Genomic DNA, 14,773 nt, shown 5'->3' with positions numbered 1-14,773 from the left:
CACAATTGGTCTGATTCTGCAAATCAAATGCAAAAAGTCTTGATACATCTGACCCTGTACGATTAAAGCATGAAGCTTCCTTGAACAGAGCCCACCTGAGGTTAGCACACAAATTTAGGCATTTGAGTCTCCATTTTCACACATTGATTCATCTGACAACTTTTAGCAAGGTAGTGAAAACAGATGGGTCTATAATTCGAAAAACCTTTGAGGTCGTTCCTCGATATGGGAAAAACAGTATGCCAAGTTCATATGTGTTTGCATGTTATCACAATCTATTACCAAGTATATGCAAGTCATCAGAGGAACAGTATCTCAAATATTTTCTGTAAAATTCTATTTGGAATCCATCAAAATCTAATGCCTTTCCTATATTTTTTTCCTCCATATGTTCCTTTATTGGATTTTAACAAATGAGGAAATCATTTATCAAATCATATGTTAGACAACAAAAATACTTAATTTCCCCCCATCCTTCTACTGACATACCCAGAATAATCAATAAATTGGTACACTACAGCTTTTTTGCTCTCCACTCAGTTTTGGTAATTTTCGCCTGCCCTAGGTCTAAACTTCTCCTCATGGCTCAGTAAGCGAAAAGGTCCAGGGCCCCCCATCTTGGCAAGAGTGATGGTGCACCCTCTGACATATAATCCAGCATCACAACATGGAGTTCCACAGTATTTCAAAAGGGATCCTCACATTTTTTAGATTGCTCATTAGTTTCTTCATTGCTAATATTGACCAAAGTCCATTCCCAGACTTTGAAGTGTCCTAGATTGTCTGCTTTGGAGATATGACCATAATTATTTGTTCTATGGCAAATATAAAAAATCTTGGATCGAAAGGTTATGGAAAGCTTAGTAATTTATTTTAGGCCATGCTCAGCCTGTTGCAAGACCTTACAGTGGGCTTAGAGCCTGCCCATTATTTACCGTTAGCTGGCTTAATTTCCACTCTCATTTGCATGCTTCCTATTAGTTTGTGTATGGGGGGATTTCCTCCCCCTTCTTGTGTTTGCCCCTCCCTTGGAGCATGAACACATTACTAGTGTCCTTCCACTGTTTCCTTTTCAGATTTCTTTTCATTTAAGCATTCTACAAGGGTGCTTCTGTTTTCAAGCTATTACCCTCATGTACTGCTACCCTCCACCACACTTGCTCCTATTGATTTTTTGCTGCTCGTGTGTGTATCCCCCACCCTCCTCTGTGATGCACTTGCGCGCTTACCCCCGCAATGCTATTTCACCCATTTGCTTCTATCCCCCCCCATGTTGCGCTGTCTTGACTGATTGTTCCTCCTCTTGTGTCATCAGTGTTCCTTCCACCCTCCCCTATATGTTGCTTCCTGCACAGCCTTTTTTTTTTTTTTTTACATTGAGGATGCTGTCGAACAGTGCTAGAACCATTGGCAAAGCTGATAGGTTCCAAAGGTGAAACGTATTGGCTTTACCAATGCTTGTTATGTGTGCTGTCTGACCAGAAGGATAAAAGCTCATCCAGTTTTTACAACATGTGCAAGGAATCACTTGTTTCTCTCCATCCTTTCTATCATGGTTGAGAATTAAGAGGAAACATCCAGAATCTTACGTGGAGTGGTATGCGAGTTGTACATGCTTTTATACAAATATTTCTGTTTTTGAAGCTAATGGAACTTTTGTGGATATCTCTATTAGGAATTTCCCATTCATGGGGTACAATTGAATAACCTACTTTATTTCCCAGTGTTTCATAGCAGACCATTATACAGATGGTGTTGCTTCCATTAATGTTAAATCAAGTTTTGAGATTACCCCTGTAGCCATTATCAATTTCCCAATCATTTTTTTCAAATATTGTCTTACCTCTCAGTAGCGTATTTGAGCATACTGGAATATTTTAATTTCTTCCAGATACGAAACCCTTGTCTACTTTGTTCAAAGGACTTGATGGTAAAGTTTAAAACAAAAAATAAATCAGTTATCCTGTAACACTACCCTCTTCCATCCATCAAATGGGCCTAGGAGTAAAGCAGGAGTGAACATTTTCTTGAAGAGAACATTTGGGGGGAGGCGAAGGGAATAAGATCTAGTTTCTCTGCCACTGAAACCCATATAATTAAATAGGTGTTCCCCATGCTCAATAAGTGTGCATTCTTAAGCATTTCCCTCTTATGGAGTCATTTGAACTCCTATTGGGTTCCCCCCACATTTTCATGATCCATGGCTGCCCATGGTTTGTCTGACTCTAGTTTGGATCATTTTGTTTTATTCACAGTTGGGTTGCTACATAGTGTCCATTAAAATCTGGTAGAACCAGTCCCGCTATGTGCTTAGGTTGTTTTAGGAAATGCAAGGTAACCCTATGGCTAGACTTGCCCTAAACAAATCTTTATTAACCAGTATCAGAAGTTCATAAGACAGGTAAAAAACTCTAAACATAATGTTTACTTCAATAGTGTTTGTGGGTCCTATTCAAGACAGGAAACACCTGGACCAGGAAGAAAGGGCTTGACAACTAACTTCTAGAAGCTTTATATAGTTGCTGCATTGGAGCCATTATTTTGATACATAAGATTTTAATATGGGAGTTAGCCCACCAGAATGGACATTGTCCTTCAAATCTTGTGCCTTCTGGGCTGGAAGGGTTACATTTCTGATTTCGGATTTGTCCATGTTAATCTTATATAGTGAGACCTCTTCAAATGTTTGTAACTAGTAGATTAACTCTGGTAGTGTTGATGTCAGTTCTCCCAATGTTGAAACAAAAGTACTCCATCTGAATAAAGAGAAGTCTTGTATTCCTCTGTCCAAAAGGTATGCCCTGAATCCTATCATCTTTCTGATATGTTGCAAGAGTGGTTATATACTTAAAAAGAACAGTAAAGGAGAAATGGGGCATCAATAATAATTACCCCTCCTGAGGCAAAACAGTTTAGATAGCAGGCTGTTTAGTGAGATTGTGGGCCTTGCCTTAGTTTTGAAGTGTGGTTGAAAGCCTATCATGTTCATTAGTTGTTGTAGAAAGGTCCAATCCATCCGATCAAAAGCCTCCCCAGCATTGAGGAACACCAGTAGAATGTTCTTTGCTTTTGTGACAAGGTGGATTGTCTTTAGAATGTTGTTGTGCATTTTGCCTTAGGCAGTAAAGCCAGACTGAGTGGGGATTCCCATCAAGCCTGTCTGCTAATCTTATAAAATGTATTTTACCATTGATATTAAAAAGAGCTATGCGTCCACCGGAGTTGCAGAGTTGGGTGTTTTTCTCTGTTTAGGCAAGTCCATTATTACAGCTTCTTCCATTTGTGGGGGGGTCACATTTTCTTGCTGCACAGGTTTGGAAGATTGAGCATTGATAGGGGTGAGAATGTTCTGGAAAATCTGCTTACAGAGCCATCCGGCACAGTGCTTTGCTCTTTTTAAGATATGTTATCATCTGTAGAATTTCTCTCTTTGATACTGGAGCTTCCAAAATCTCACTTTGTCTAGGAGAGAGAGTTTGGGAGAGAATGTCTACTGAGGTAGTTATGTTGATGGGATGGGCATTCAATCCCTTTGTATAGTGTTTCATAATTCTTCCCAAATTATTCTGACCTGTTAGTGTCCTTAATTGATCTTATGTGTTTTAATTTGCATATATTAGTCAACAAGGACTTCTCTTGGTATAGTGTCTCAGCATTTTTCAATTCCCATTTTAGCACTGGGATTTGCAAGGAATGGACTTTGCAGAGTTGTGCCAGTAGTGCTTTACATTTCCCTTTGATTACGGTTTTGAAAGCATCCCATAAGTTTAAAGGATTAACCTCTCCATTGTCTTTGTATTATTTAGAGACATTTTCTTCTGCAGAGTCTTGTTTTCAAGAAAAGATTGATCTCGGTGTATGTGGGTGCATGGCCTGAAACTGTGATTGGGCCAATGTCCACCTTTTCTATCAGTAGATTTAGGGGATTATTAACTAGTATTGAGTTGATGCAGGAATGAGTGCAGTGTGCATGTGAAAGATATGTGTGATCCATGTCTTTGGGGTGTGACTCCCTCCACATATTTCTGAGGCCTAATTCTGTCAGTGCAGATTTTAATTTTGGGAAGAATCTCCCAGCCAAATTGCCACTTAGTTTTGACCTCTCTAAGGGTTCATCTGGCATTAGATTAAAGTCCCCTGTTAAGATAATATCTCCTCTCAAAACTCTGTTATGAGTGATAAATAACTACTGATTTTACCATGCAAGAAAACCTTCAAGGCATGTTACAATATGAACTTAGTGTCTAGAGTATCGAGGAAGTTAGATATTTGAGTACTTATATTTTCAACAAATATATCATCATGTAAAAAGTTATATTGCTTCCATCATCCATGACCAGGATCTGTATATTCTGACAAGTCAATCAACAAGATGACCAGGGTATGATCAGAAATACAAATTGCATGACTTTTCTGAATACTAATCTCAACAATAAAGATGTTTGTTAATGAGAAATTGGCAAGGTATTAATACAAATGACTTATCATGAGCTTCATGGTAGAACTATAATACTGTTTGTCACTGTGCAGACATTACTCAATATCTGATAGATTTGAACCATACTTTAGATTTCAAAGGTTTTTATATAAAAGTTCTTATGGCGAAAAAGATCTAATCAAACTATCAATGAAGTTCTGTTTAAAAATGTCCCATTAGAAAATGCTAATTATTTGCCAAGGTGAGATTTGATTCAGGATACTTTGGGTAGCTGCCCTTTGGTGCAAATGTAATTCAAAGCATTTGCTAGCAATAGTGTCCTGGTAGAGTGAAATTAGTTTTTGTTATTATTGTTGACTTCTATTTTTTATTTACTTACCCCCATTATTTCAGTTTTGTTTATGATGAGTTTTTCCTGCTGTATTAATTCCTCCCATGCCCACCTCCTAGCCTTTCCATTCTCCTGCATTCCCTTTGAACTTGCCACTCTATCCACTAGCAGTGTTTGTTTCATGGGGGCTTACACCCATTGCTCCCTGGAAAAAACACACCATGGAGCCATCTCTCCACTTGCAAAGTAGTTCAAAGCTCTACATCTTCATGAAATGCTAAAGTAGCAAAGTTTGCTAATGGAATTTTAGCTACGCCCATCCCTATATTTGGCTCAAAGTCTCTACCCTTTTTACAGAGTTTTTATGAAACCGCTGCACCATTTACAAACAGACTGACAGTCATGTGTTAAATGTCTCCAGAAGTGCCTGAAAGTCTACTACAACAATGTATTGAAGTCTATAAGGAACCTGAGAGGGGTTTCTGCTGTTCTAGTGATTTGGACAAAAAGTAATATTCAACTAAACTAAGAAATAGATAACCAGAGACTGAAAGATGTTGAGGCAAAAGATTTTCTTCCACTGGCACCTTAGATTCTTCCTTGGCTCACTGCTGCTGAGTTGGGACAGCTAGGTGGACAAAGAAGAGTAAATATCTGAAAACTGATCATTTGAGGTCAGTTTTTCTCCTGCTTCCTGGTAGAATGTCTTCCAAATCAATACCAACTGGAGGGGACCAAGTAGTATTCAGTTCTGCATTTATTTGTATTCTTAATATCATCAGAGTGTTATTTTACATCTAAAAATTGCTGTGTTGGCGGTGTCCAGTACTTATTCTGTCTTGAGGGAGCAAAGTCGGGTCTCCGGTTTAGGTCATCAAGGGATGTGTTTTCCACCCCTCAAGTCAGAAATACAAATAACTCCTCATAAAAAAGTAGGTTGGCCGGCCGAGCAAAGGGAATGTGGGTACGATCACATTATCCGGAATTAGACATGGTATTGTTAAGTGATATCTCAAGCCTTCAACCCTTCCAGTGGAGGTTACAGGAATGAATTAAGCCAGTTTCACCACACAGCTTGTTGAATGGAAGGGTGATGTTATGGGGACAATGTGAATTTTATCGGAAATAAAGCAAGAATTGGTGGACCTTTTTATTGTACCCTTAGATGAAGGTACACATCCTTTAATTATTTTCCCAAGTGGACACACTCCCACACTCCCACACACACACACACACACACACACACACACACACTCCCACACTCCCCATTTAGCCCCTAATCATACTTCTGCATTATTCCCTAATCCTCCTAATAGACAAAATATTTACATCCCACTCCCCACAATGAAAATGGGAAAAAGGGGCTGCAGAAGAAGGCTTGTGGTTTTTTACCTGAAAATGGCATCAACAAAGGGTTTGCGGTGCTAAAGCCACCAGATTTCAGGAACAGGCAGACTTGAATCAGAAAACCCAATTTTTCAACACAAATTTGCCATTTTACTGGGACATACCCCATTTTTACGAATTTTTTTGGCCTTTCAGCCTCCTTCCAGTCAGTGACAGAAATGGGCGTGAAACCAATGCTGGATCCCAGAAACCTAAACATTTCTGAAAAGTAGACAAAATTCTGAATTCAGCAAGGGGTAATTTGTGTAGATCCTACAAGGGTTTCCTACAGAAAATAACAACTGAAAACAACAAATATTGAAATTGAGGTGAAAAAAAAACAGCAATTTTTCTCTACGTTTTACTCTGTAACTTTTTCCTGCAATGTCAGATTTTTTAAAGCAATATACCGTTACGTCTGCTGGACTCTTCTGTTTGCGGGGATATATAGGGCTTGTAGGTTCATCAAGAACCCTAGTTACCCAGAGCTAATAAATGAGCTGCACCCTGCAGTGGGTTTTCATTCTATACCGGGTATACAGCAATTTATTTGCTGAAATATAAAGAGTGAAAAATAGCTATCAAGAAAACCTTTGTATTTCCAAAATGGGCACAAGATAAGGTGTTGAGGAGCAGTGGTTATTTGCACATCTCTGAATTCCGGGGTGCCCATACTAGCATGTGAATTACAGGGCATTTCACAAATAGATGTCTTTTTTACACACTCTCTTATATTTGGAAGGAAAAAATGTAGAGAAAGACAAGGGGCAATAACACTTGCTTTGCTATTCTATGTTCCCCCAAGTCTCCCGATAAAAATGATATCTCACTTGTGTGGGTAGGCCTAGCGCCCGCGACAGGAAATGCCCCAAAACACAACGTGGACACATCCCATTTTTTGACAGAAAACAGAGGTGTTTTTTGCAAAGTGCCTACCTGTAGATTTTGGTCTCTAGCTCAGCTGGCACCTAGGGAAACCTACCAAACCTGTGCATTTTTTAAAACTAGATACCTAGCGGAATCCAGGATGGAGTGACTTGTGGGGCTCTGACCAGGTTCTGTTACCCAGAATCCTTTGCAAACCTCACAATTTGGCTAAAAAAACACGTTTTCCTCACATTTCGGTGACAGAAAGTTCTGGATTCTGAGCGGAGCCACAAATTTCCTTCCACCCAGCGTTCCCCCAAGTCTCCCGATAAAAATTATGCCTCACTTGTGTGGGTAGGCATAGCACCCGCAACAGGAAATGCCCCAAAACACAACGTGGACACATCACATTTTTTCACAGAAAACAGAGGTGTTTTTTTACAAAGTGCCTACTTGTGGATTTTGGCCTCTAGCTCAGCCGGCCCCGGGGGGGCAGAAATGGCCTAAAATAAATATGCCCCCCAACTCCCCCGGGGAGCGACCCTTGCCTACGGGGTCGCTCCCCCTGCGTGACATTGGCGCAAAAAAAAGATCCCCGGTGCCTAGTTGTTTCTGCCCCCCTTGGGGGCAGATTGACCTAAAATCGGCCGATCTGCCCCCAAAGGCGGCAGAAATGGCCTATATATATTTTGCCCCTCCAGGGGAGCGACCCTTGCCTAAGGGGTCGCTCCCCACCTCTTAAAAAAAAGATCCCTGGTGCCTAGAGGTTTCTGCAGGAAAGGACCTAAAAAAATGCCCCCCCAACCCACCCCCCCCCCCCCCCCCCCCCCGGGAGCGACCCTTGCCCAAGGGGTCGCTCACCTCATGCCAGTTTCAAATAAAAAAAATAAATAAATCCTGGTGTCTAGTGGGCGTTTCAAAAGCCGGTTTGCTTTACAATCCAGCTTTTGAAAACGCTGAGAGAGACTTCAAAGGGAAGGAAATTCATTTCCTTCCCTTTGAAGCCTCTCCGGCCTCCTCCACATGATCGGAAGAGAAATGCTTTGCATTTCTCTTCCAGTGCGAAGGAGGAGGCCTCTGTGACAATCAGCATGCGATGCGCGCTGACGTCACAGGGGGGGTCGGGTGGAAGGGCTTCCCCTTCCATCCACGACTGGCGGGTGTGGGGCCCATGGGGGAGTGCTAGCGCTCCCCCCGGGTGCAGGACGAGGTGATCTTGTCCAAGGCACCCGGGAACCGGTGCCTTGGATGAGATCACCTCGTCCAAGGCACCGTAGGGGTTAAAGACATGCCACAATCTCCCCCACAGATAGATTTTGCATCCCTCTCTTCCATTTTACTGTAAACTGCAGACCACATGTTTACACCATCCCCTGCATGTCAGTGGCTAGTACTTCTGCTATCCTATTGTGTTGAGATGGTTGAGCTAGTCACTCAAAAATGTGTGTTCAGTTCAGAGATAGTCCAATCTCATTTGTGATAGACTGACCAAACAAAATATCATCAGAGGGAACTTAGTTGTGGAGCACAAGCTCTCACCTACCAGCTGGTGGCATGCTTCATCATTGGGTTGTGCTCCTTGCAGTCTGGTGCTGCAGTGGCTGACGGGGCCAGCAAAAGGACTTTTTACTGGAGTTCTTTCTGAAACATGCCTCTGAGTTCAGGGTATCAGACTTAGGAAGTGTGCAGTAGAAAGGTTAACGGGTGTTGAGAAAAGAACTTAAAATGAACCAAATAACCCCCTAAATATGTCTTAATTATTGGGAGCCTTTGTTAAGGTTAAAAACCTTAGACAATAATGTTCCTGGCGATCAAAAATGAATTGGTCAACATGGTTCTTGCCTCATCTTGCTCCCTACTGGATCAGTGGCAGTTCATAAGGATTGTTTATTATTTGCCTAATCTACATAGGGCTTGCCTTAAGCAGGAAATGCTGACCCACATCTTGTGTCAGAAGGTAGCCAGGTATTTGTAGTATAAATCTCTAGTTACTCAAATTCACGAAACCAGTCTTGGTGCCATGTGTGATCCTGATCTTAGGAAGAGACATGCACCCTAAAAATACATGAGAAGAGGACATTTGTATGCCAAATCATCCCTGCCATTGGCCTACAGGTTTCCTTGGTGCTGAACACCCAAAGGCCACCTATTGAAAACTAACTCATTGGAAATTTTAAGAGATTAAAGACCCATATTTATACTTTCTTTGCACCGCATTTGTGTCATTTTGTAATGCAAAAGTGGCACAAACTTACAAAATATAATTGTATTTTGTAAGTTTGCACCACTTTTGCGTCAAAAAATGACACGTGGTGCAAAAAAAGTATAAATATGGGTCTAAGTGAGAAAATGCAGGCTTACGAGAGTTCTGTATGACAGTTTTCAAACTTGTGATTTAAGGTCCTAGATTCCCAAAAGGTGTGTCCTTATCTCTTCATCTCTTATATATCACATTTACCTACAGATCACATATTGTCAGATGAACAAACAGAGGCACAGGGAGTATAAATTGCCCACGATAAAATAGTTTGACTAAGTCAAAGACACAGTACTAGTTGCTCCAAACGTTATAATTTTACCACCATATTACATTTTTGGTAAATAGCCCATTCAACTGGGTACCCTGGGAAGGATAGTCCCTTTGCCTTGCCAAAAGAATCATCGCCACCCAAGGTGTGACCTAGTGGGTTAGTTGGAAACTGGTAGAACTGACGACATAGTTTTTAATCGTGCCCTCCCCATCTGGCCAAATTGTGTGCTCTTGGGCAGTCACTTTTTGAATTTATTCCTGTGCTTCTTTTTTGGCAAGATTGAGAGCATTCAGAAGAAATCTAAAAGCTGCTAGTAAGTGTGTTGGGTTGAAAAAAAACGGGACTGGATATTACCTGTGGGCGATTGGATAGTGTCCAGCGTCATGGTATTTTCACCAAAATGTAATTTGTAGCGAGTAGTACTGTGCTGCCGTCTTGGGTCTCGTACTTTAACTAGCTGTTTGACCTTGGGCAAATCATACTATCCCTGTACCTCTGTTCACTAACCTGACAATATGTGAACACTTTGAAACAGGCTTAAAAGAAGAAATAAACATCAAATGCATATTCCCAAATTAGGACCCCGGCATGGTTTTCATTTACACATTTGGGCTGTTTAGCAACGAATGGTACAGTGGCTTTATTTGCATCTCTATAGCTGAACTTGCTCCTGAAGCTGCCTTGTGCAGAGTCTTGTTATAAGGAGATGATATTCTGGTATATCTATGAAAGTCCACTGAATATCTTGATGCTCTAATGAAGGCCCTGGATGATTTGGGGGCTAGGTCAGATCACAACACAAACTGGGCAAAATCGTGCCTGTTCCCTCTTCAGTTTGGATTTGTAGGCAGTTTGGAGGGAATTCCTGTCTCTAACTTGTTATGGAGAAGCCACACTTTCAGGTATCTGGGTTTCCAAATATATCATATGGAAGATGATGTAGTGATGGTTAACCTAGGCAAAGTCTGAGCTGCGACTTGGCCCACGCTGCCCTTCTGACTCTCCCTTCCACTAACACAAATGGGGCATGTGGCAATAGCCACGATGTTGATTTTGCTGCGTCTGCTGTATATTTATTTTAGCTCTACCAGTGATACATTGTGGAGACCACTGTAGAAGGTACAACTCTCGACCTCGAAAAGCAGCTTAGGAGCCCCAAATTATGAAATTATGCAGCCTCTCAACCACAGTGGCTGATGCAGTGGCTGAGCACTGGTCACAACTAGGAGAGAACTGAGTTTCCAGGTGGGCAGATCGATACTTGAGTGGTTACTATCCCAGATAACACTTCTCGCCACGGAGTCTGTAGAAAGACTGGAATATTGGAGATAGCTGACCTGTATGAATAGGTCACATGCTTCAAATGTGTGTGACATTGGGCCTGGTAGCTTCTTACCCCACATTGCACTAACTGCTGCTATGGGGCACCTGTGGAGCTCAACTAAACCCAAGGTGTCTGTGTCTCCTTCTACTTACCTATGGAGTGGGGAGATGAGCTGTGTCATTATTATACAAGGCGTTGTATTCTCAATGTTCTCGTATGTACCTGCGGTAAAAGACAAATGGTATACGTATTTTGGCCAGGACTTGACGGAGAAGCAGTGGATGCAATCATGGCATAAAGGTTTCTAGAAACACCAGGCTGAAATTCATACTGCCTACCTAACTCCGAAGCGTATTGGGCACATGTTTTTGTGTGCCTTTTCAGCATTCTCCAGATGAGGAATGTTAAATTTACATTTTTTGGTCAAAGCCTACTAGACAGCGCAGCTGTCTGGTTTGCCAGTGACATCTTGTGTATAGTCTGAATACATTCCGCTTATTGCTTACCATTGGCTTTGTGGTTTGTAACTCAAATGTGCTTGCTTTTTAAATGCTGGCCTTATTTGTTTTAGGCTGTCCAGCTTGAATTCACCCCTTTCCTTGCCCAAACCTTATTTACTGTATTTTTCCACCAGTACTGGATTTATGTAAATGGGCCTTTAAATCTTGTTGTTATCTTGTCATATTTGCTGTGCAGTCAAAGACAGAGGTCAAATGCCAGGCTCTGTCTTCCAGTGAGCTTGGTGTTTACTTTTCTTTCTCTGACTTCAAAGCCAGATGATTTATGTGACAATCATGCTGGCTACTGAGGGTGTCCTGGTCGGAAGGCTATATGATGTTGTTTTTTTCTTGCACACAACGAAATTTAAATATCTGGTAATGAACCATGCAGATATTTCGGAATTAGGATAGCACAAATGAAGCACATTTTTTTGGGTAATTCTGAAGTGTGGTGCAAACAAATATTTTAATACGATCAGAACAAATCAATACTCTTGGTGATGACGTGCACACATTATTGTTTCTGCAGTGTATACTTTCATCAGTAAAACTGTCTATGCAAATGAAGTGGTCATTTCAAGTGAAGATGTGTTGTCCGTAATGGCAGTGTGCTACCACATCATGCATACTCCACTTTACCCTACTCCACTCTACTTTGCACCACTCCGCCAATCCAGGCCACTCTACAATACATCACTGCTCTCTACACCAACACACTCTACTCGACACCACTCTGCTCTATGCCAATGCACTGTACCCCACACTACCATCCACCACTGCACTCCTTGCCATTGCACTCTACCCCACTCCACTCTGTGCTACTCCACTCAACACTGCACTTTACACCAATGCAGCCTATGTACTAATCCACTTGATGCCACTCTAATCTACTCTGTACCACTGCACTATTCTCTACGCCACTGCATTCTGTGCCAAAGCACTCTACACTTTACCAAAAACCAATGCATGCTACGCCACACCACTGTACTCTGCCAATTTCTACTATGCACCACTGCACTTTACACCACTCCACTGTGTGCTATACCACTGTAATCTGCAACACTGCTCTGTATGCCACTGCTCTCTACTCTTTACCGCTTCACTCTCGTCACTGCACATGCCACTTTAATCTACTCTGCACCACTGCACTCTACACCACTCTATGCCACTGTACTCTATGGTGCACAACTTCACTTTACTGTGAAAAAATCTACGCTACTGCACTTAGTGCCACGACATTCTGCACTACAGCACTCTACTCTGCACAACTCTACTGTATGCCACTATACTCTACAACACTGCACACGAAGCCATCTGCACTCTACTCCATTGCACTCTACGCCACTTCTCTCTGCATCACTCTGCTCTAGGCTACTCTACTCCAACCAAGTACTCTACACCACTGCAGTCCGCAACATTGCCCTCTATGCCACTGCACTGTACTCTGCTCCACTCTATTCTACCCCACTCTATGCCTCTACTCTTCATCACTCCACTCTTCGCCATTGCACTCTGCCGTGCACCACTCCACGCCACTTCACTCCACTCTGCAAAACTGCTCTTGCCGTCACTGAATTCTACGCCATTCTACTCTGCACCACTTTACTCTACACTGCTCTGCTGCCCTCTATGCCAATCCACTGTACACCGCTACACTCTAAATCGCTCCACTGCATCTATGCCAATCAGCTCCAAGCCACTCTAATCTATTCTGCACAACTGCACTCGGTCACTGCACTCTGACACTCTACTCCACGACACTTTGTTCCATTCTGTGCCATTCCACTCCATGCCACTACACTCTATGCCATTGCAGTCTACCCACCGGCACTGCACTCCACGCCACTGCATTCTACACTGCTGCACTCTAGGCCAATGCACTCCACACCACTTTACTCAAAACCAGTGAAGTCTATGCCAATCTGTTCTGCACCACTGTACTTTACTCCATTAAGCTCTATACCACTCCATGACACTCTATGCCATTCCTCTCTATGACACTCTACTCCACTCTGATATTGTACTTCACTCTACGCCCTTCCACTGTTGGACATTCTACTCCCTCCATGACACTCCACAGCACTCTATATCACTCCATGACAATCAACGCCGCTCTGCTCTACGCCACTCCATGACTCTCTTCGCCCCTCCATAACCCTCCAGTCTACTCCACCTTTACAGCACTCGACTCATGCCACTCTAGTTTACCTGACTAACCTTTAGCCATGCTGAACAACAGCCACGCTGGTGTACAACACTGCTAAAACATATTGGCAGTGCCAAAAGCTCTTGCATAGACAAAATCTGTTGACTTTGCCAGTGCTTATTTTCAATGTTGTGGGGGTGGGCTGTCCTTGCACCATCTTGGGTGGAGGTGGGGAGAACTATCTCGGAAGTAGTTGGGAGAGACCTGCCTATGGATCCTCAGATGTGTATGCTGGGACTGATGCTCAGGAACAAAAAAACTTAAGAATGAGCGATGCTTCATTGATTTAGCGTTTATACTTTTTAAAGGTCGCATATCAATGGCATAGAAGTCTCCCATTGCGCTGCAGATTGATAGGTGGTTGTGCAGTCTACGATGATGGCTGACCGCAGAAGTGGCGCAATTGAATCCATAGGGAATCTAATGGCGGAGTACAGTTAATCTTAATGATTAACCGTGGAACGAAATGGAAGGGAGGGTAGCAGCAGATTGTTGCCAGACACCAGAGGGGCAGTGGGCGACCTGAGCGCTCGGGAGTCAGGGCAGCACCTCAAACACAGGCTCCTTTGGAAAAAATAAGATGTGGGTTGCCCTTGCATTGTGTTCCGTAGGCTCTATATTACTCATTAATCATTTTTGAATGAATCCCAGGTTCCAATACCGTGCCACAACTGGTTCTCAAGTGATTTCTGATATTTGTTAAGTCGAAATAAGCATTTCTTTTTTTATGGTTGCTGCTGGGTGTTATGACGCTTGACGCACCCAATGGCCTCAATGGATGTACCTACAGTATCCTAGTGTGCTGATAGACTGTAGCTTTGACAGTGATGCCTTATGTCATTAATGTCCTTTGTTTTCCTGATTGGCAAAAGTGTGTGTGTGTGTGTGTGTACACCTGAAAATAATTAATTAATACAGAGATGTTTAAAAAGTTGCATTGTGCAGGACCCCTACTTTGTGCAGCTCCTCCCTCCCAGCCACCAACAGGCACCTCTTGTACATGAAGGGCTGGAAGAATGAGAGGAAACCCTGCCGGGCCACTGAAGTGCCCCCACCTGGCCTCTCTCGTCCTCCTCTTGCTTGTTCTGTGCGCGGTTCAAGAGTGGAGGTACAAGTAACGTTCCACAGTGGCTCTATGCAGGCAACAGAGAGCCTTGACTGGAGGACAAACCTACTAAAAGCAGGACAGT

At 42.6% G+C, this 14,773-nt stretch overlaps 1 protein-coding gene across 1 annotated transcript in view; it reads left to right on the top strand.

Moving 5' to 3' along the window:
- Window positions 1-14,773, top strand: part of TMEM54 (transmembrane protein 54) — a 101,665-nt gene that overhangs the window by 58,527 nt on the left and 28,365 nt on the right. The window lies entirely within an intron of this gene.

Source organism: Pleurodeles waltl, chromosome 3_1 (assembly GCF_031143425.1).
Source record: "Pleurodeles waltl isolate 20211129_DDA chromosome 3_1, aPleWal1.hap1.20221129, whole genome shotgun sequence".
Lineage (NCBI taxonomy): Eukaryota > Metazoa > Chordata > Amphibia > Caudata > Salamandridae > Pleurodeles > Pleurodeles waltl.
The sequence above is the reverse complement of the archived record's forward strand: the minus strand, read 5'-3'. Positions and strand labels throughout refer to the sequence as shown.